Raw genomic sequence first — 21,735 nt, 5'->3', positions numbered from 1 at the left:
AAGACTTGGTGATGTGGGACAAGCCTGCACTTGGCAGGTGGACAAACTTGGGTTTAAACCCCATTGTGACCTCACTTTCTGTGCACTCTTGGGCATATGACATAAATATCAATAGTTTTTATCATGTTGTATAAGTCAGCTTTGGCTGCCATGACAAAATACCATTGACTGGGTGGCTTAAACAACAGAACTTTTTTTTTTTTTAACATCTGTATTGGAGTATAATTGCTTTACAATGGTGTGTTAGTTTCTGCTTTATAACAAAGTGAATCAGCTATACATATACATATATCCCCATATCTCCTCCCTCTTGCATCTCCCTCCCACCCTCCCTGTCCCACCCCTCTAGGTGGTCACAAAGCACCGAGCTGATCTCCCTGTGCTATGCGGCTGCTTCCCACTAGCTATCTATTTTACATTTGGTAGTGTATATATGTCCATGCCACTCTCTCACTTCGTCCCAGCTTACCCTTCCCCCTCCCCGTGTCCTCAAGTCCATTCTCTACGTCTGCGTCTTTATTCCTGTCCTGCCCCTAGGTTCTTCAGAACCTTTTTTTCTTTTTTAGATTCTATATATATGTGTTAGCATACGGTATTTGTTTTTCTCTTTCTGACTTACTTCACTCTGTATGACAAACTCTAGGTCCATCCACCTCACTACAAATAACTGGAATAAGTTTCATTTCTTTTTATGGCTGAGTAATATTCCATTGTATATATGTGCCACATCTTCTTTATCCATTCATCTGTCGAAGGACACTTAGGTTGCTTCCATGTCCTGGCTACTGTAAATAGAGCTGCAGTGAACATTGTGGTACATGACTCTTTTTGAATTATGGTTTTCTCAGGGTATATGCCCAGTAGTGGGATTGCTGGGTCATATGGTAGTTCCATTTTTAGTTTTTTAAGGAACCTCCATACTGTTCTCCATAGTGGCTGTATCAATTTACATTCCCACCAATAGTGCAAGAGGACAACAGAACTTTATTTCTCACAGTTCTGGAGGCTGGGAAGTCCAAGATCAAGGTACAGTTAATTCAGTTTCTAGTGAGGGCTTTCTTCTTGGCTTGCAGATGGTGACCTTCTCTCTATGTGCTCATATGTCTTTCCTCAAGTGCATGCATGTGGAGAGAGACATCTCTCTCTTCCTCTTCTTATAAGGCTACTGATCCTACTGAATTAGGACACCACCCTTATAACTTCATTTAAACCAGTTACCTCCTAAAAGCTCTATCTCCAAATACAGTTACATTGAGGGTTAGTGCTGCACCATATGAGTTGGGTGGGGGAATATAATTCAGTCCATAGCACATGTACTATGCACAAAGTTTTTAATTTTGATGTAGTCCAATTTTTTTGTTTTTATTGTTGCCAGTGCTTTTGATGTCAAGCTGGCTCTCCCGTGGAGGGGCAGGGTCACAAAGCACTTTGGATGAGCCCAGGAAATTTCAAGGCAGAGAGCACTTTAAGAGAGGTGGAACAACAAGGTCCTACTGTATACCACAGGGAACTATATCCAATCTCCTGGAATAAACCATAATGGAAAAGAATATTTAAAAAAGAATGTAGGGCTTCCCTGGTGGTGCAGTGGTTAAGAATCTGCCTGCCAATGCAGGGGACATGGGTTCAATCCCTGGTCCAGGAAGATCCCACATGCTGCAGGGCAACTAAGCCCATGCGCCACAACTACTGAGCCTGCGCTCTAGAGCCCGCGAGCCACAACTACTGAGCCCCCACGCCACAACTACTGAAGCCTGCATGCAGCAACAAAGACCCAACGCAGCCAAAAAAAAAAAAAAAAAAAGAAATTAAAAAAAAAAAGAATGTATATTTGTGTAAAAAAATATCTACAAAGAGAGGTGGGTGCACTGTTCCTGAAAACAATGTTGTGACACACATTGGTGAAAAAGGAACCAAAGCTGTAGCTGTCCTTGAAGTCAGTTTTCTGTGCCTATCTGATATAACTCTTTCACTTTACCATCCAGTTTGATAGATCCTTTTTTTTTTAATTTTTATTTATTTATTTATTTATTTATTTTTGGCTGCGTTGAGTCTTTGTTGCTGTGCGTGGCTTTCTCTAGTTGTGGTAAGCGGGGGCTACTCTTTGTTGCGGTGCGAGGGCTCCTCATTGCGGTGGCTTCTCTTGTTGCACGGCATGGGCTCTAGGGCGCGTGGGCTTCAGTAGTTGTGGCACACGGGCTCAGTAGTTGTGGCGCATGGGCTTAGTTGCTCCGCGGCATGTGGGATCTTCCCGGACCAGGAATCGAACCTGTGTCCCCTGCATTGGCAGGTGGATTCTTAACAACTGTGCCACCAGGGAAGTCCCAATAGATCCTTATTGCTGTTGATTGTGGAGAAAAGCACCGGGAGTATTCTCTTTCTAGGGGAAGTTGTGGACCCAAAGGAACTGTAGTTGGGAAAGAGGTTGTTGACTAATTGCGTGTGCTTATTGCAGTGGTAAATAAATAGTATAGCCTGATGCAATCAGTGTGAGCTTGGATCTGGCTTCCTTTGTGCTGGGGTGGAGAGTGGATCCTAGCCAAACTGCCCTGGGTGTGGAAGAGGCCATACTTGTGACCAAATATTCAGGTAGTCAACAAGTGTCTTATTACCCAAAGCATAGGAAGGCCCCATGTTATTTCTCTTTGTCTGAAAATCCTCCAGTTAGCTCCAAGGAAATTGGGCTGGCGAATGTCCCTTCTCTGCCCTCTGGGGAATAGTCAAAATGCAGATCATGTCCTCACATCCCAGTATTTTATTAACAAGATAAATGAACATAAAACAATAAAAATGCAGTGGCTTATACATGAACCTCTCAGTCTCCTTCTGACCATCCCATCAGAATGCTTCTTTGTGTTCTTGCCAGAATTGTCATTGATGGGATGTAAAAAGGTGTTTCCACTACAGGACTGAATCACAGACAGAGAGCAACTGCTAAGAATGTGGTTTTTGTGACCTAACAAGCGTAGGACAAAAGAACAAGAGAGACAAGATGAACACCCCTGTACAAGGCCCCCTCCCCCCTCCCAAAGTTCCCTTATTGCTAATTTATAAGCTGGGAAAGGAGAAGGAAATGTATTCATTCACATCATATCTCATATCTTCTTTCTGCATCCCAGTCAGACTCCTTTCCAAATGCTGTGCCCCTGTCCCATTTGCTCAAGTATGAATGTCCTGGTTAATCTGTCTTTTGTCTCTACCCTCACTGAAGTTTGATACCTCTCCATCGCGAGATCCTTCAACAACTTCCCCTTGCCTGTGCATGCCATCCTACCCCTACCCACCAAACTAGACTTCATATCAGACAATGCATATTCAAAGGCCCTGTATTAGAATTCAATACACACAAATAGTACAGTGACTGTTAATGATGTACAGTCTGATATTCTAGCCCTAAGATGAAACCCTTTAGTGAAAGGGAAATAATAACAAATGCGTAAGTGCTGTTGCGGTTATTATGCTTTCCATTTGAAATAAATAAATACATACTGTTTATAAAAATATGCAGTCCCCAAACATTTCTAGATTTTTTTCTCATCAGCACTATTTGCATGTAAGTTTGCTTACCCCTGGTATAGTTCACATTTTGGTTTTATGGATAAGAAAGTGGAAGCCCAAGGAGGAAAATTCATTTCTTATGGCACAGAAAATTCATTGATAACATAGAGTTTGATTTTACTGGCCTTACATTACAATCCTGGCTCTGCTACTTACACTGTTTTGTGACCTTGGACAAGGTACTTAAACCTTGCACATCTTATTTTCTTCATCTGTAAAATGGGAACATTAATAACATTCCTATAATCAGGCTTTTGTGAACATCTAATGCTGCAAAGCATGTAATGTGTTTATCACAGACCCTGACACCTGATAAGAGCCCTATAAATATTAATTCACTGTTGTTGGTCAACATCAGAGAGTGGGCTGGTGTCAGATCCAGGGTTGTAGTGTGGGTTCCCTGATTTGTAGACTTTTGTTTTCCAGCACAGACCCTACATCCAGAGGCCAGAGTTAATATTACACAGGCACCTTCCTAAAGCTCCACAAATGAGTTGGATCAGAAGTTGTTCTGGGAGAAGAACTTCCCTGGTGGTCCAGTGGCTAAGACTCTGTGCTCCCAATGCAGGGGGCTCGGGTTTGATCCCTGATCAGGGAACTAGATCCCGCATGCTGCAACTAAGTGTTTGCATGCCGCAACGAAGATCCCGAGTGCCGCAGCTAAGACCCGGTGCGGCCAAATAAATAATTTTTTTTTAAAGTAGTTTTTCTGGGAGAAATATCAGTATCTCCAGAGGGAAGTCGGACATTAGCAAGACATTGTCCCTTAAGTAATTTATGCATCTTGTTAAAGACTAAACCTCATTCAAATCATTCATTCCTGTGGTCAGATCATGAAGGACTATGATTATTCACGTTGTAAATCTCAGCTCATCCTAGCAAACTAGGAATAGAAGATAAGTTCCTTAACTTCATAAGGGTTAATCATAAAATATCTATACTAATATCTCAATAGTGAAAGTTTACAGCAGAATTTCTACTAAATTGGAGAAAAAGACAAGTATTTTCTCTATCATTGTTTCTATTAAATATTATACTGGAGGTCTTAGTCAACACAGCTAGATAAGAAAAAGAAATAAACATTATAAAGATGGCATGGAAAGGAGGAAACAAATCTTCCTACACAGAAAAACGAAGAAAAGTCTATGGGTAAACTCTTAGAACTAAAAGGAGAAAACTTGTTGGGGAAGAAGATACAAAAAAGTAGTGGTATATATAAAATAGAAAAGCCACAAGAATATACTGTATAGCACAGAATTTATAGCCATTACCTTGTAGTAACCTGTAATGGAGTATAATCTGCAAAAATACTGAATCATTTTGCTGTACACCTGAAACTAATATAATATTGTAAATCAACTATACTTCAATTTTTAAAAAAGAGTAGTGGTATGGAGCATGGAAGTCATCAACTCTGTTTTCCTTTCTCCACTGTAAATAACAGCCACATGGCTCCCCTGATATATTACATTTCTTAGCCTCTCTTACAATTAAAGGTGCCCATGAGACTAAGTTCTCATCAATGGAATAGGAGTGTAAGTGATGTGTGACATTTACTGGCCAGGGCATAACAATTGTTGAGTCCCTCCTCCACTCTCTTTCTGCCTCCTTTGAGCTGGATCACAGACTTACACCATGGATCCAGCTTTGACTGCCAAGTAAGTGAAGAATTCTTTGGCAGTCTGGTGAAAACTATGTGTCTCTTTTCAGCATAAACTTTTAAATGCCAAAAAAATTATTTAGGATAACAAAGGGCACCAATAATGTTGAAATATAATTATAAAAATACTACAGTGACAAATTAGTGATATACTCTTATGTCAGTCTCATCCCATCAATAGTAGTCCTGTCGGCTAAGACTGCCTGAGGCACTCACCCACTGGTACTACCTGTGAGGAGACCCCCACAGACATTTCCCCAACCAGAGCCAATGTTGTAGCTGGACCGGCCCTTGTGGTTCTTATTATGATTGTAACATGCACCTCAGCAACAACCATCAGGAAACTTTGAAAAAACAAAGTTAATTACTCACAGGTCCTGGAGGGTATATGGTGCACCTGAGGGACACATAGCAAGGTCATGGAGAGAGAAAGACAGAGAGACAAAGAGAGACAGAGACAGAGAGAAATGAACTTGAGGTTTGCATGTATTAGGGTCCAAGGGCAAGGTGGCTAGGTTCTCTCTTTATTGGTGAATTTAAAACATAAGAGGTGGGACTTCACTGGTGGCGCAGTGGTTAAGAATCCGCCTGCGGATCCGCCTGTTCAATCCCTGGTCCAGGAAGATCCCACATGCCGCAGTGCACCACAACTACTGAGCCTGCGCTCTAGAGCCCGCGCTCCACAACTACTGAGTCCGTGTGCCACAACTACTGAAGCCCGCGCACCTAGAGCCCGGTGCTCCACAACAAGAGAAGGCACCGCAATGAGAAGCCCGTGCACCACAACAAAGAGTAGCCCCCGCTCACAGCAGCTAGAAAAAGCCCACACACAGCAATGAAGACCCAACGCAGCACTAGAAACTGAGCCAGTAGAGGATGGGAAGCTTGGGGAGAGAGGAAATGAGGAAGGATTTCTGAACAACAGTGGGAAGTTCCTCTTTAACAAGCAGCTTGAACCCATAGGCATCCCACAGTTTCACAGTCCAGTCAGGTCACCACTTAAGTCAATACAGGCCGCATTAACACCTTCTGCTGTGAAATCTTCCCCTCAGATTCCTCATAAAACATACAGCAGCATTCTGAAACATCTGAACTAAAACACTCAGCAGACATTTCTTTTTGTATTCTTCATGAAATGTGTTTTGTCTTTTTTATTACTAGTGTTTAAGTCATTTTTTTACTTGAATCAGATGGTGTCATTTAGAAAGAATTTTTTCTTGGTTTTTAAAATCCAGACTTTTTTTCTACATGTGAGATGGTTTTCACTTTAACTGGCATGTCGTTTGCACACAAAAATAAAGAATAGAGCAAAATAATGCAATGCAGGAGGAGACAAAAGAAATGCACTAAGACAAGTAAAAATCATTCTCTCATGGACCAATGATCTGTTTTACAGGAAACAAAAATCTTGCCTTGAAATCTACACAGTGAGACTGTACATAATTGCATGAAAATATCTATTTTTTTCCTAAAACATTTTTCATTCATGAGTATTTTCAAGTTTTTCGTACTGTACACATTTCTTAAAAACACATGATACCAGCAGCAACTGAAAATGAACGCCGAATTTGGTACACATGTATTATCTACCTCAAGGTAACAAAAGTATGTGGCAAAACATACACCCATGGTGCTTCACAATATGCACTTCTATTTAGCCATTGTTTATTGTAGCAAACTATTCTTAATAAGATTCCCTCACCATTTATAAATCTTCTGGTATGCATTCTTTGTTTTTGTTTTGTTTTTTTTAAATTTATTTATTTATATATTCATTTATTTATTTATTTATTTATGGCTGCGCTGGGTCTTTGTGCCACGTGCAGGCTTTCTCTAGTTGCAGCAAGCGGGGGCTACTCTTCATTGCAGTGCGCGGACTTCTCATTGTGGTGGCTTCTCTTGTTATGGAGCACCGGCTCTAGGCACGTGGGCTTCAGTAGTTGTGGCATGTGGGCTCAGTAGTTGTGGCTTGCGGGCTCTAGAGCTCAGGCTCAGTAGTTGTGGCGCACAGGCTTAGTTGCTCCGCGGCATGTGGGATCTTCCTGGACCAGAGCTCGAACCCGTGTCCCCTGCATTGGCAGGTGGATTCTTAACCACTGCGCCACCAGGGAAGGCCCTGGTATGCATTCTTTATAGTGAAGTGTTACTACATCACATCTTATTTATTTTAGCAAATCATTATATTTTCTGTAATTAATTATAAAAAGTTAACTTAGTTTTTGAAATTTATTTGCAAATACACTTTTTTACATTTGACACTCTGCTTTGTTGCCTACTTAGCTGAATATTATAATGTCAGCTTATCCTAAGGCTGTCTACATACTTAATTTACTTAAGTATTCATTTTAAGTGAAGTGCTCACTGTGTATAGGAGTTTGTATTTTGGAGGTGCTTGATCTATCTACAAAGAAAAATTAGGAATTACTTTATTGTAAAATGCTCGTAGAAGTCTTAATTGTGTTTATTTTTTTAAAAAACTAATGCTAGACTTGTGTGCATGGAAGTAATTAAGGTACATCATTACTGTAGTTTAAAAGTTGTACATGTCAAGACATATTTTGTTTTTACTTTATGTGTTTACTGAATGATCTATTCCGCATCCCAAGGCAAGCATGAATAAAATTAGGTTAAATGTAAAAAAAAAAGACCCAACACAGCCAAAAATAAGTAAATAAATAAATTTAAAAACATAAGAGGGGATTTGGGCACAGGAAGGGAAAAATGAGGTCACTCACCTGGTCAGTTATCTAGGTTACCCGGAGCTTTCTAAAAGAAGAACTTAATGGGTGTCATGGGTGGGTGTAGCCTGGGTGCTTATCTAGTTGTGTAGCTGCCATACAGCTGGCAATGTGTTTATTCGAGATGGATGTCTTTGAACTTGGTGACTTAGCAATCAAAAGCTTAATGTCAGACACTTAACACTGCATATAGTAAGATATGTGTTCTATACTAACAACATCTTTCAGCAGGTATAATAAATATAGTACTTCCGAAGTCATAGGAAGTATAAATGATATTTTGAAATCTCTACAACAACTATAATGTTCCTTGAGATTGTGTGTGATTTTGTAATATGCATTGTGATTTTTGTAATATGTACTGTGATTTTTGTGAACAGCAATTACAGGTATGACTGCCACTACTGTGGTTCTTTTCTTTTTTGTAATATGTTTATTGGGGTAAAATTGGTTTACAATGGTGTGTTAGTTTCTGCTTTATAACAAAGTAAATCAACTATACGTATACCTATATCCCCATATCTCCTCCCTCTTGCGTCTCCCTCCCACCCTCCCTATCCCACCCCTCTAGGTGGTCACAAATCACCAAGCTGATCTCCCTGTGCTATGCAGCTACTTCCCACTAGCTATCTATCGTGTTTTAAATTTTTTTTGTAAAGTAAATAAGAAAAAATTGTTGAAATTTAGTTTTGGAAAAACAGTTTAATGTTATAATGGACTTGTATTCTAGATGATATAGAAGGAAGTGTGTTCTGAAAAGTATTTCATTTGCAGCCGCAAGTCCTTTGTTCCTGTAGCTTTAAGACTACTACAGATGGGAAATTTATCAGACCTGGAAATAGAGACCTATATGTTTTTAGAGGTCTAAAATATAGAGACCTATAGTTTTAGAGAATGGTCACCAGAAGAAGCAGCTAAAGCGAGTAAGCTGTGCACTAGCTGTACCTTCATCCCCTGGCCACAGAAATAGAGTCTCTTGGAATAACAATGCCTTTGAGAAGGTGACTCCTTACAAAGTAGTAAAAAGTTAAGGATTTCACATAAGACTGCATTTCATGAGTAGTTCACAAATATTAGTTCAATTTAGATTTTTTATTCAAAAGAAAAGAAAATTAGCCATAGTAAGATTATTGGCTATCCCTGAGTTGGTAATTCAATCTTAGTTTCTCTTTTCTCTACCCATTCATCTTTTCCTTTCTCTCTCTCATCTCTCTCTCTCTCTCAGTATCACACTCTTTCTTTCTCCCTTTCTTTTTTATTTATATATTTATTTTATTTATTTATTTACTTTTGGCTGTGTTGGGCCTTCGCTGCTGGGCACGGGCTATCTCCAGCTGCGGCGAGCGGGGGCCACTCCTCGCCGCGGTGTGCGGGCCCCTTCACCGCGGTGGCCTCTCCTGCCGCAGAGCACGGGCTCCAGGCATGCGGGCCTCAGCAGTTGTGGCACGCGGGCTCAGCAGCTGTGGCGCACGGGCTCCAAAGCAAAGGCTCAGTAGCCGTGGCGCACAGGCCCAGATGCTCCGCGGCACGTGGGATCCTCCCGGACCAGGGATGGAACCCGTGTCCCCCGCATTGGCAGGCAGACTCTCAACCACTGCGCCACCAGGGAAGTCCCTCTCCCTTTCTTAATTTTCCTCGGTCAAATAAACCACTTAAAACCAGGCCACTCTTAAGCGTGAACCCTGAAATGAACAAGAGAGGTTGGTTGTATTGGACCCTAAGGAACAAGGAGCCCAGAGATATTAGATGATCTCTGGTAAATCTGTGGAGCAATTAAAATATTTACTAAAGTTAGATTGCTACCTGGCCAGGCTTTTCCTTCAGAGACAAGCTTACCTTCCACGTCTGCCCCTGACCTCTGCCAGTGGCAAGGACCTGCTCCCACATCAGGACCCATTGGTCTCAAAGCAGGCCTCTTCTGGCCGACAGTAGCCCTTTTACTACGTAAACTGTAAAATATTAACAACACTGGCTGGCTCTGGTGGACACAGGTGTCCAAAGCTCCCTAATCCCAGGAAGCACTCATACTTTAAAGTCCCGCCCCCCCACCCCCCCACCAGGAGATGACGGGCTTTGGAGGAGAATTAATTGAAGGGATAATTATCTGCTTAGCTTTTTCTTTTAACTTTTTGTGTGGCATGCGGGATTTTAGTTCCCCAGCCAGGGATCGAACCCACGGCCCCCGCAGTGGACGTGCAGAGTCGACCGCTGGGCCGCCAGGGAAGTCCCATCTGCTTAGCTTTTAATATGGGCTTAGTTTTGCTAAAAGACGCTTCTGTGCTGGTCGTTCTCTGAGACTCTTTTCCCTTTATTGGAATGGGCTTCCTCAGTCAGCAGGTGACCTCGTGAAACAAGCCTAAGGTTTTGATGCCACTGGTGGGCACTGGCCAGTTCACCTTCCTCTACCCGTGTAAGAGGTACTGACTAAAAGGAAAGCACTGAAGGATTATGGCCTGTCCTAGCTGACTTACTTAAAGAAAGGATATGGATTCCCACCTTTGAGTTCGGTGGTATGGCCTGTGCTTAAAGCCACTACTAATGAGTACAGGCTATCTGTAGACTAGAGAGAGTTAAACAAGGCTGCTCCCTGTATTAGAGCCCCTCTACTATATATTGTTCCCTTAATGAATGACATTCAGAATAACCCTGGTAAATGGTTCAGAGTCATAGACTGGGCTCACATGTTCTCTTTGTTAAATATCACAATTTGCCTTCCCCTTTGAGGATCAACAGTACACCTTTTTCCCAGTGACCTGTGGGGTACATGAATGCGCCCGTGATTGCCCATGGGATTTGCAGTCGGGACCTAGATGCCTGCTCGGCACGAGCCACGTCCTGCAGAGACTCAGCTCTGGCATTGTGTCGACGACATCCTCGTCACTGGACCTGGCCAAGACTCTGTGTCACACACCATCACAACTGTGAGTGAACACCTCCCTGAGAGGGGATGGGCAATTGCCCGCCATAAGGTACAAGGCACCTCCTAGTTTGTTAAATTTCTGGGCTATGTTTGAAACTCAAAAGGGTAAACTAGTCCCAACTGGGTAAAGGAAAAGCTCCTAGTGCTCCAGCCAGCCTCCCAGATTGGTAAAGGAGGCCCAACATTTGGTAGGCATGCTTGGATTCTGGTGCCAACCTCAAATATTTGCTGGCGCCCATCTATGGAGCCCCCCATAGGACCTCCGCTTTTCAGTGGGGACCTGAGCCACCACAGGCACTAGGTAAACTAAAGAAGGCTATCATTTCAGCTCTCCCACTAGTGCTCTGAGGGCAGGACTTACAATTGGAAGTTCCGGCCACCCTAACGTTCACTTACGGGAGCCACTGGACCAAATGTCCGTGGGCTTTTGGCACACGTGACTCCCAGACTCAGTCCCAAGGTATTGGCCAGTGGAGAGGCAACTTGTGGAGGTACACTGAGCCCTTACTGAAACTGAAGGCTTTACTGGAGCAGAGCCAGTTACGCTGTGGATTGAGATTCCTGTTATGTCCTGGGTAATAGCAGAAGCTCCCCGCAGAGCAACTGAGGCCTCTACTCAAATGATAATGGGATCTACTGGATTGAGCTAAACCTGGCCCTACTAGAGTGCTGCAACTCCATGAGAAAATCACCACATACCCTGCCACTGAAGTTAATTTACCGTAACCTCCCGGCCTTCTATACAGGCCTTCCATTAGTGTATCCATGCAAGGCACAGGCCTCTCCTCATATTATTGAGGGCTTGACAAAATAGCTTTTACAGCCCTTGGGACTGCCGCACAAGTTATACCGTCAGACCAAGGTTCCCACATCACTGTAAAGCAAACCAGCAATGGGCATTACAAGAAAACATTGCTTGGGTTTGTCACCTATCCTATCATCTTCCAGTAGCAGGGATCCTGGAAAGACATAATGAACTTTTTTTTTTAAATGACCGCGTAGCAACATATGATTATGGAAATCGATTTGGGTCCCAGATGATAGGGGTTTTGGTTTTCTTTTTTAAGCTTTTAATTAATTAATTAATTTATTTTTATTTTTTTGGCTGTGTTGGGTCTTCGTTTCTGTGCGAGGGCTTTCTCTAGTTGTGGCGAGCGGGGGCCGCTCTTCATCGCGGTGCGTGGGCCTCTCACTGTCGCGGCCTCTCTTGTTTGCGGAGCAGAAGCTTCAGACACGCAGGCTCAGTAGTTGTGGCGCACGGGCCTAGTTGCTCCGCGGCATGTGGGATCTTCCCAGACCAGGGCTCGAACCCGTGTCCCCTGCATTGGCAGGCAGGCTCTCAACCACTGCGCCACCAGGGAAGCCCCATGATGAACTTTTAAATCAAGGGCTGTTGAGAGAACTTGGAGGGCAGTGGTCCTTCAAGTGGTCAGAAATACTGCCCACGGTCCAGATTATATTAAGTTCCTACCCCTCTGGCATAGCTACACCATATTTAAATTCACAACAAATGACGAGACCACCAGCAGAGACATTTCTATCTCTGCTGGTGTACACATCCACAGCAGACACAACCCAGTTGTCAGTTTTCACAGACATGGGTGCCCAGGCGTTGCCATGCACCGAAAAGAAACTTTCACCTGGTACTTTCATCTTTCCTTTCTCCCTCATAGAAAACCCGGAGCTTAGCCACTTCCTTCTTGATCCTGATGAGAACCTGACGTGGACCAGTGATTCTGAAACCATCCTTAGCCTGTGTTCATTCGTCATCCAGTATAAGCCAAGCAAACTACCCGCCAATTTCTGGAGAAAGAGGTGTCCTTATCTGCCATCCATGTACTTTGCTCCAGTAAAGGCACTGTGGAGCCCAGGAGGTGGAACGAAACCTCTCCCAGACCAGGTAACCCCATGTGAACAATACCCAGGGACAATCAGGTCCCCTACTGATGGCTACAGGTGACCTCCAACCTTAATCCCTACCCTGTTTGTATGCCCCTTCTTACCTGAGGAGTTACTGCCCTTGCCAGTGTTGGCTGTATGTCTATTGGTGGTTCACCCAGCCCTAGTAATCCACACACTACTGTTGACAGGGTCTGTTGGAAACAGTATACCACATGCACACAACAGGGAGTCTTACAACATAGGTCAGATTGGGGACAATGGGAGCCACGCTGTTGGCTATTCAGGTCGGTCAATCCTACTGACATGACCACAGATACCAACACTGAGGCTAGCGACCTTCTCATGTCTCTTCTACTACTAGCAACACCCATCCTGGCTAAGCTAGACTCTTTAGATAACACTTATGACTCGTAGATGCCTTCTAAACCCTCAGGGCCAACTTTCACCTGAAATCAGAAGAAACCCAATGTTATGAAGTAGTGCCATTAACCAAATAGAGCCACTGTCTCTTGAGTCTTATTTAACGTGTGCCCAGGGACAGTATGCACCCAGTAGTACAGCCAGCATGCTTGTGATCAGTGTAATCATATTAAAAATGCTGTAATGCAGAGCCATACCGACAAACTCTATGGGGTTACAATTAGATAAAATTATAGCTCTTACTAATCCCTGGCATAATGATGCGTGTAAACGCTGCCAAAAACGTATACCTTAACAACGATTGGTCTCTTTTCTTAGTAGTTATAACGATTTCTCTCTCTCTAGTACAAGTCCCATGTATTGAAGTTTGCACTAAAAGAAATTAAGTGACCAAGGGCAAGTTATCATGAATTTTCCCCCGGTTGGGAAGTCATATTTTATATACACACAAAGACACACACACACACACACACACACACACACACACACACACACACACACACAAGGAAAGGAATGTATACAACATAATACCCAGGACAAGGCACGCCTAAAAAGTCAGGAGCTTCATCCAGTTTGGGAATTCTTTCCTAACCTAACCTTCTTACAATACCAACTTCAAGATTTACATCACACTCAGTGGGACTGGGTTCTTCAACAGCTGCAACACTTGCTGCCCACAGTAACCAATCATAGCTTTTGGGTGTGACAGCAAAGACAGTTCTCATGAAAACATATTTGATCCCATGGAGAAATCTAACCAGTCTCTACGTGGGAGTTTTTCCATCCAAATTGACAGCTATTTGCTTATAACAATTACAAAATTTGTCAGGTTTACCAAGACCATCGTTAATAAGCACTTGGGAAAGACTTGAGGGAAATTGCATCCCAATGTTACTCTTCTGGGGGATCTTAAAACATACACATCACATCTTACCGACCAATAATGAGAAGCCCAGTAGCAAAGGTAATCTGGGAGGAAATCTATTGGTGTCGTTACATGACCACCTCCCAAGAGGCCACCTCTCTGAGGCTGTTAAAGCTATACAAACAGCTGCCCAAGAAAAATTTCCCCTAGAATGGAAGCAGTGGAACAGGTAGTCCTGCACTGAAATACAGCAGCCTTGTGATAAACAGGGAAAGAAATGGGCCAAATGTACAATCTGTTTTTGAGATCACTTGGCCCACCCGGCTGTTTGTTACTAGTAGTTGGCAGGAAACCCAAGCAACAATAACACCACTCTGAGCAAGAAAGCACATACATACAATTGCCCACGAAAACAAACCTGCATGTTGCCTTACTCACAGCAATGTATAAGATGGCAAATTTAAGCACATTCTGCTTACACAGTCATTTATTCACACAAATTTGGTCACATATTCACTCAACAGAATGAAGATGCCCACACATTCGCTCACACACACACGCACACTCAAGTATGCTCACATGTAAGACTCACACATTCACTCACATGCACACATTGAACACACTCACAAACAGGCATGCTCACATACTCACTTACCCACAAACATGCTCACACACCATGAAGTTCACACCTTCACTCATGCATATGGATACACTCAGATAACTTCATACACACTCACATGTTCACTCATTCAAATGTAATCAAACATTAACAAGCTTACGCAATCAAACGAGCTTAAAGATTCACATGCACATGCTCACACACTCACTCACAGGTTTACTAGCACTTGTAGATACCCTGGTATACGAACATGTATCTACATGTTCAGGCACCCAGATATATTTGAAATACCATGTTCACATACATGACAGTGCTTATGAATTCACTTGCACACATGAATATGATCGCATACACAAGATCACTCACGTTCCTTCACAGGCATCAACACACTGACTCATTCACTCCCACACAATGGCATACTTGATGTTAATGGGCTCACACAGTCAACAGTCTTACACACTGGCACACTTGTATTTGCTTACATGGACACACCCACATATTCACTTATGCACACACATTTGCCTGCTCACAAGCAAAAATACCCACATATTCACTCACACACAGATATGCTCTCACTTTATCATGCTGCTGGCAGTCAATCATCTGTGAATGTCTTTACACATTTATTCACCTACAAACACACTCAATACCTCATACACATGAACACGCTCACACAGTCACCCACAGATGAACACCCTCAGATAAGGACATGCGTATATATTTATTCACTCTTAACGTCAAACAAATTTACTCTCGCACAGAGACAATCTCACATATACTCACAAACACGTGCTGATGCTCATCAACAGTCACACGTATGAACTTGATCACACACACAGTCATACTCAATATGTAAATATACTTACGTGTTAAGTCCCCAGAGTACCTGGTCCCACATATGAACATGCTCCCACATTCCCGACAGAAATTATTATCCCACATACGACACACTCAAAATTCTATAACCTGTTCTAAGTTTCTGGGTCTCTGCCAACCCTATTTTGCCTTTCCAGCTGGCTCACTATTAAGCTGTGCCTGTAGAGATTTCCTGAGAGAGACAAGAAGTCTGAAGGAAGGAGAATCTACTATGTCTTCTCTCTGTTCCTGTTCCTCTCTGTATCACCCCACTAAAGGTAAGAATAGTCTTTCAAATGAATTTTTTTAAGTTATTTATTTTGTTTTTATTTATTTATTATTTTTGGCTGCGTTGGGTCTTCCTTGCTGTGCATGGACTTTCTCTAGTTGCGGCGAGCGGGGACTACTCTTCGTTGCGGTGCGTGGGCATCTCATTGCGGTGGCTTCTCTTGTTGCGCAGCATGGGCTCTAGACGCACGGGGTTCAGTAGTTGTAGCACACGGGCTCAGTAGTTGCGGCTCGCAGGCTCTAGAGCGCAGGCTCAGCAGTTGTGGCGCGCAGGCTTAGTTGCTCCGCAGCATGTGGGATCTTCCTGGACCAGGGCTCGAACCCATGTCCCCTGCGTTGGCAGGTGGATTCTTAACCACTGTGCCATCAGGGAAGCCCTCAGATGAATTCTTAAGAAGAATTCTTTTATATGTCTTTTATATATATATATGATATGTTCTTGATCCTTTCATCTGCCCAAAACACTTAGGTTGTCTCCATTCCTTGGCTATTGTGAATAATGCTGCAATGAGCATAAGAGAGCAGAGCAGAAAGCACCTCCTTTGGATCTGTTTTCAGGAGTGGGATTGCTGGCTGATCTGCTAGTTCTATTTTCAATCTTTTGAGGAGCCTCCATACAGTTGTCCATAGTGGCTGCACCATTTTACTTTCCCACCAACAGGGCACGAGGGTTCCTTTTTTACCACACTCTTGCCAACACTTGCTATCTCTTGTCCTTTTGATAATAGCCATCCTAATAGGTGTAATGTCTTAATTACAGCTTTGATTTGCATTTTCCTGATGGTTAGTTATCTTGAACACCTTTTCATATACCTATTAGCCAGTTGTATGTCTTCTTTGGAAAAATGTATATTTGGACCGTGTGCCCTTTTATTAATTATTTGTTGGTTTTGTGTTTTTTTTTTTTTTTGCTGTTGAGTTGATTGAATTCCTTATATATTTTGCATATTATCCCCTCAACAGATAACATGATTTGCAAATATTTTCTTCTGCTTCATAGGTCAGTTGCCTTTTCCTTTTGTTGATTGTTTCCTTTGCTGTGCAGAAGCTTTTTAGTTTGATGTAGTCCACTTGTTTATTTTTGTATTTGTTGCCTTTGTTTTGGTGTCAATTCAAAAAAAAACATTGCCATAACCTATGTCAAGGAGCTTACCCCTGTGTTTTCCTCTAGGAGTTTTACAGATTCAGGCCTTACGTTTAAGTCTTTAATCCATTTGGAGTTCATTTTGGGGTATGGTGTAAGATAAGGGTCCAATATAGTATCTTTGCATGTGGATATCCAGTTTTCCCAGCACCATTTATTGAAGAGACTCTCCTGTCCTCGTTGTGTGTTCTTGTCAAATAGTTGAGCATATATGTGAGGGTTTATTTCTGGGCTCTATATTTTGTTCCGTTGGTCTATGTATACATCTGTTCTTATGCCAATACCATGCTGTTTTGATTACTATACCTTTGTAAAATAATGAAATCAGGAAGCATGATGCCTCCAGGTTTAGGTTTGTTATTTGGGGGGTGGTTCATCAAAGGGTACAAATGATCAGTTATAAGATAAATACATTCTAGGGATCTAATGTACGGCATGCTGATATAATTTAAGATATTGTGTGGTATGCTGGAGACTTGCTGAGACGGTAGATCTTAGTTTTATCCCACACACCACCCCCAAAAAACCTTTAGCTATGTGAGGTGATAGATGTATTAATCGGTTTCACCGTGGTAATCATTTAACAATGTATACATACATCAAGCATCACACTGTTCACCGTGAATATAGAAATTTTATTTGTAAATTATACTTCCATAAAGTTGGAGGGGATGGGAGGAATGTGTGTCCTGTTCACATGGAAAAAATTAATTACTCTAAACTGTCAGAGGTAAAGCACAGGATTTGGGTTACTAGAAGAATACATTTTAAGTCAACTGTCTTCAATAAACTCAATGAGCGAAAGGAAACAATGATCAAAGAACTAGGAAACAATGAGAAAGATGTATCACAAAGAGACAGATATTATAAATAGGGACAAAATAAAAGTTCTTCAGCTGCAAAGCACAGTAAGTGAAATGAAAAATTAATAAAAGATGTCCAACAGCAAATTTGACCAGGAGAAAAAGAATCAGCGAGTTTTAAAAGGTTAGTTGAAATATCCAGTCTCTGGAAAGGAAAAGAGGAGCAGAAAAGCAAAGAATGAAGAATAATGAGCACAGCCTATGAGACTTATGTGCATCAGCAAGCTCACCAATGTACACATAATGACAGTTGCAGAGGCAGAGGAGAGAGAGAAAGGGGTAGGAAATCATTGAAGAAATGATGCCTGAAAACCTCCAAACTCGGAGTAAAGACATGAATCTACACACCCAAGAAGTTCCACAAACTCCAAGCAGGATAAAATCAGAGATCCCCACCTAGGCACACCATGATCAAATTATCAAAAGTCAAAGACAAAGAGTGAACCTTGAAAACAGCAATAGAAACAACTCCTCACCTACAAGTAATCCTCAGTAAGATTTGTGCCCATTTCTCTACAGAAACCATAGAGGACAGCTGGCATTGGAATGACATATTAAAAGCGTAGAACAAATGAACAAAAATACCCTTTCAACCAAGAATTCTATATGTGGGGAAAACGAAGGGGAGTTAAAGACATTCCAAGACAAACAAAAACTGAGAGAGTACATAGCTAGTAAGCTTGCCCTACAGAAAGTACTAAAAGGAGTCCTTCAGGCTGAATTGAAATAATGCTGGGCACCTATCTGAAGCAATATGAAGAAATAAACCACAAAGGCCAAGGTAACTACACAGGTAAACGCAAAAGCCAGTATTGCTGCACTTTTGGTTTGTATCTCCTCTTTTTGTTCTCATATATGATTGAAAATACAAATGTATAAAGCATTAACTATAAATCTCTGTTAATGGGCACCAAATATACAAACATGCCATGTGTCACCATAATTAAATAAAGAAATGTGGCAGAGCTGGGGAAAAGCAGAGGTTTTGAATACTATTGCAACTATCTCCGTATTAATACAAACTTGATTATTATAAAGTTAAGATATTAATTGTAACTCCCAGTGTAACCACCGACACTGCCCCCACAAAAAGCTCCAGCACTATAAAAAAACTAAAAAAGGTACAGAGAAAGGAGTGATAAAGAATCACTTTGTACACTAGCAAAATGAAATTAATAACAGAAAAATACAGTAATTGAGGAGTGAAGGAACAAAAAAAGGCTGACATGTGGAAAATAAATAGGAAAAGGTCAGGAAAAGTCTTTCCCTGTCAGTAATCAATACAATAACCATAGATAAAACTGTTCAACGAAAAGACAGCACAAGTGAGTGAACTTCAGGCAGTCAGTCACCTTAGTGCTGGATGCTCTGGCCAACAGTTAGCCCCGTCTGCACATTTTCATAGACAATCAGGCCATTGTCGTTGGTCTGGCTGTCTGGTCCGGCCCATGGCAGCAACGACGTTTCCTTGTGTAAAACTGTCCCCTTTGGGGTAAAGAGCCCTGGGAATCTCTTGGCCCACAGACTCCCAAATTATAAATCCAGGTCACACGTGTCTCTATATATACTAAAGCCACTATGCAGGGCTTTGCCAAGACCCTCCTTCTTGGCTTTGGAGTTCCGGGCCTTATTGATGGTGAACGAGGCATGCATTTTACTTCTCAGGATACACAACGCTGGGCTCTTGAACGGCATTCAGTGGACCTTTTGCCTCCCTACCCGGCCTTAGGCTGCAGGACTCAGAGTTCCAGAGTGGCTTACTTCCACAAGTTCAAATTCCATTACAGGAAAATGGCACGTTTCAGTCGCCAGTCACACGCCAGAGGTGAATTGTAGTATAGCGTCTGACTGCATCCTTTGATGTTTGACTGCTGAGGGCTTTTAAACGTCAACCCTCCCTCTTCCCCAATGCCCCACACTCTCTCCTTTGGCGCGGTTGTAGGGTGGAGGGGAGGAGGAGTGGGCGTCAAACTACACTAGCTACTGCCAGCACAAGGGAACTGTCATGCTGGCCCCATCCACGAATCACAGTAGAACTCCCAAAGCAATTTCGTCCTTTCCTGACTCTCTCAAGTCTTTTTTGGAGCAGCTTCAAAAGGCTACCCTGCTCTCCCCCCAGAAGCCTCCTCATGTAAGGAATACACTTTGCATCGCGTCTCGGTAGGGTGTGTGTGTGTGTGTGTGTGTGTGTGTGTGGTGTCACCAGTCTTGATTGACCTTTGAACCCAACTTGGGGTAGGGGTCCATACTGACTCAGGGTGGCAACAACAGCTCTTCTCGCCAACCTTCCCAGGAGCGCAGTGCAGAATGTGTGCTTCCCATCCGTGAAACGTTAGGGTCTGTCAAATTAGATGTCCTGGATCCCAAGGCGGTGTGCTTACTGGAAGTAAGGGACATAGCTTATGTTCTCCTGAACGTGAAGTTACAGCTAACACCCACTCTTGCTTCTGTGCCCAGCGACAATAGTAAGTGGGATTAGCATAAAATAGTTGTCGATTTCTTCCTCGTTTTAAGCATTCGTTACCCTTGACCACTCGGCTAAGTGGGGCTGAGTACAACAAAAAGTCTCGGACTGTTGACCGAGAAATCATTCTAGGAAGCCTGTCCTGTTAACGTGTGCCATGCTGTATTAGTCTGCTCAGGCTGCCCTAATAAAATGCCATAGGCTGGGCGGCTTAAACAAGACATTGGTTTATTTCCTACAGTTCTGGAGGCTAGGAAGCCCAAGGTCAGGGTGCCAGCATGGTGGAGTTCTTGGTGAGGGCCCTCGTTTTGGCTTGAAGATAGCCGCCTTCTTCCTGTGGCTTCACGTTGGGGTGGTGGGCGGAGAGCACCATCTATGGTCTCTTCCTGTAAGGGCAGTAATCCCAACGTGTGGACCGCAGCCTCCTGACCTTACCGAAACTGAATGACCTACCAAAGACCCAGTCTCCAAATACCATCTCCTGGGGGCGGGGTGGGGTGGGGGACGGGCTTCATCGTATGAATTGGGGAGGCAGGGGATGTACACACTCCAGTGCAGAGCATGTGCTCAGCCCAGTCTTTGAAAGAAGTATCTCTCTCTGTCTCTGTCTCTGTCTCTGTGTCTCTCTCTTCTCTCTCTCTCTCTGTCTCTGTCTCTGTCTCTGTGTCTCTCTCTTCTCTCTCTCTCTCTCTGTCTTCATTTCTTGGAGGCTGGAAATGAATTGGGGAGCCCTGATGAAACACTGTCCGGCTCCTGTCTTTACTGCTTTCTCTCCACTCTCCATTCTCACTGCACCCATATCGACTTTGTATGTCCTTTTCTAAGTAGCTTTAACAGCATTAAAACCTCCAAATTCTCTTGCTCTCTCTTGTGGGAGGTTTTAAGCGTTGCTGAGATTTGATCTATACACCTTCTCTCTCTCTCGTTTTTGAACTAAGTGTGTCTCAGTCAGCGTGAGCTGCCCCAGGGTGGCAAATGGGGAACACATGCAGGTTCTCATACCCCAGGGCGCCGCCCTATAGGGACACTGTAGCTTTGCTCTTGCAGTGGTGGAATGAAAAGGAAGGGATTCCTGTGGGCTCACCGAGGCTCAGGGTGAGCTGGGCCTTTAAGGCTTCCAGGGAAGCTGAAGACCTTGGTCACTCATTGGACGGCGGTGCTGTCAATCCTTGGCTGCTGGCAAATGAGCTTAGAGCCGGCGCTGGAGGACGTGGCCCTTGGTTGACCCTTCCAAGGTCCGCCTCCCGTCGCCAGCCAGTCAGGCTCTTTCCCGCCCTGTGCGCAGCGGCCTCGGCGCAGTCTCGGTGGGGCGCTCCACAGGCCGGCGGTCTGCCCTTCCCGTGGCGGGGCCCCCAGAGGCATCTTGGCAGACCCTTGTCCCCTGTGCAGCCGGCTTCTCTGCAACCCCCACCCCGTGCCGGAGGCCCCGCTGCCAACAT

General features: G+C 43.3%; 1 protein-coding gene across 8 annotated transcripts in view; it reads left to right on the top strand.

Annotated features, from left to right (window-relative positions):
- LOC309653216 (uncharacterized protein) overlaps positions 1-21,735 on the top strand; it is a 54,126-nt gene that overhangs the window by 30,272 nt on the left and 2,119 nt on the right. For 4 of the 8 annotated variants that reach the window (XR_014259038.1, XR_014259040.1, XR_014259041.1 and 1 more), the window contains 3 exons: positions 10,706-10,877; positions 12,550-12,776; positions 15,696-18,797. The gene's annotated coding sequence lies outside the window, so the exon portion shown is untranslated. Of the gene's footprint in view, positions 1-10,240; positions 10,878-12,549; positions 12,777-15,695; positions 18,798-21,735 lie in introns of those variants that run through there. The other 4 variants (XR_014259039.1, XR_014259042.1, XR_014259044.1 and 1 more) reach the window with 3 other exon arrangements.

The sequence above is a fragment of the Balaenoptera physalus genome, assembly GCF_965194825.1.
Source record: "Balaenoptera physalus genome assembly, chromosome: X".
Taxonomy (NCBI): domain Eukaryota; kingdom Metazoa; phylum Chordata; class Mammalia; order Artiodactyla; family Balaenopteridae; genus Balaenoptera; species Balaenoptera physalus.
Note: the sequence above shows the minus strand (reverse complement) of the source record. Positions and strands in the feature narration are given on the sequence as shown.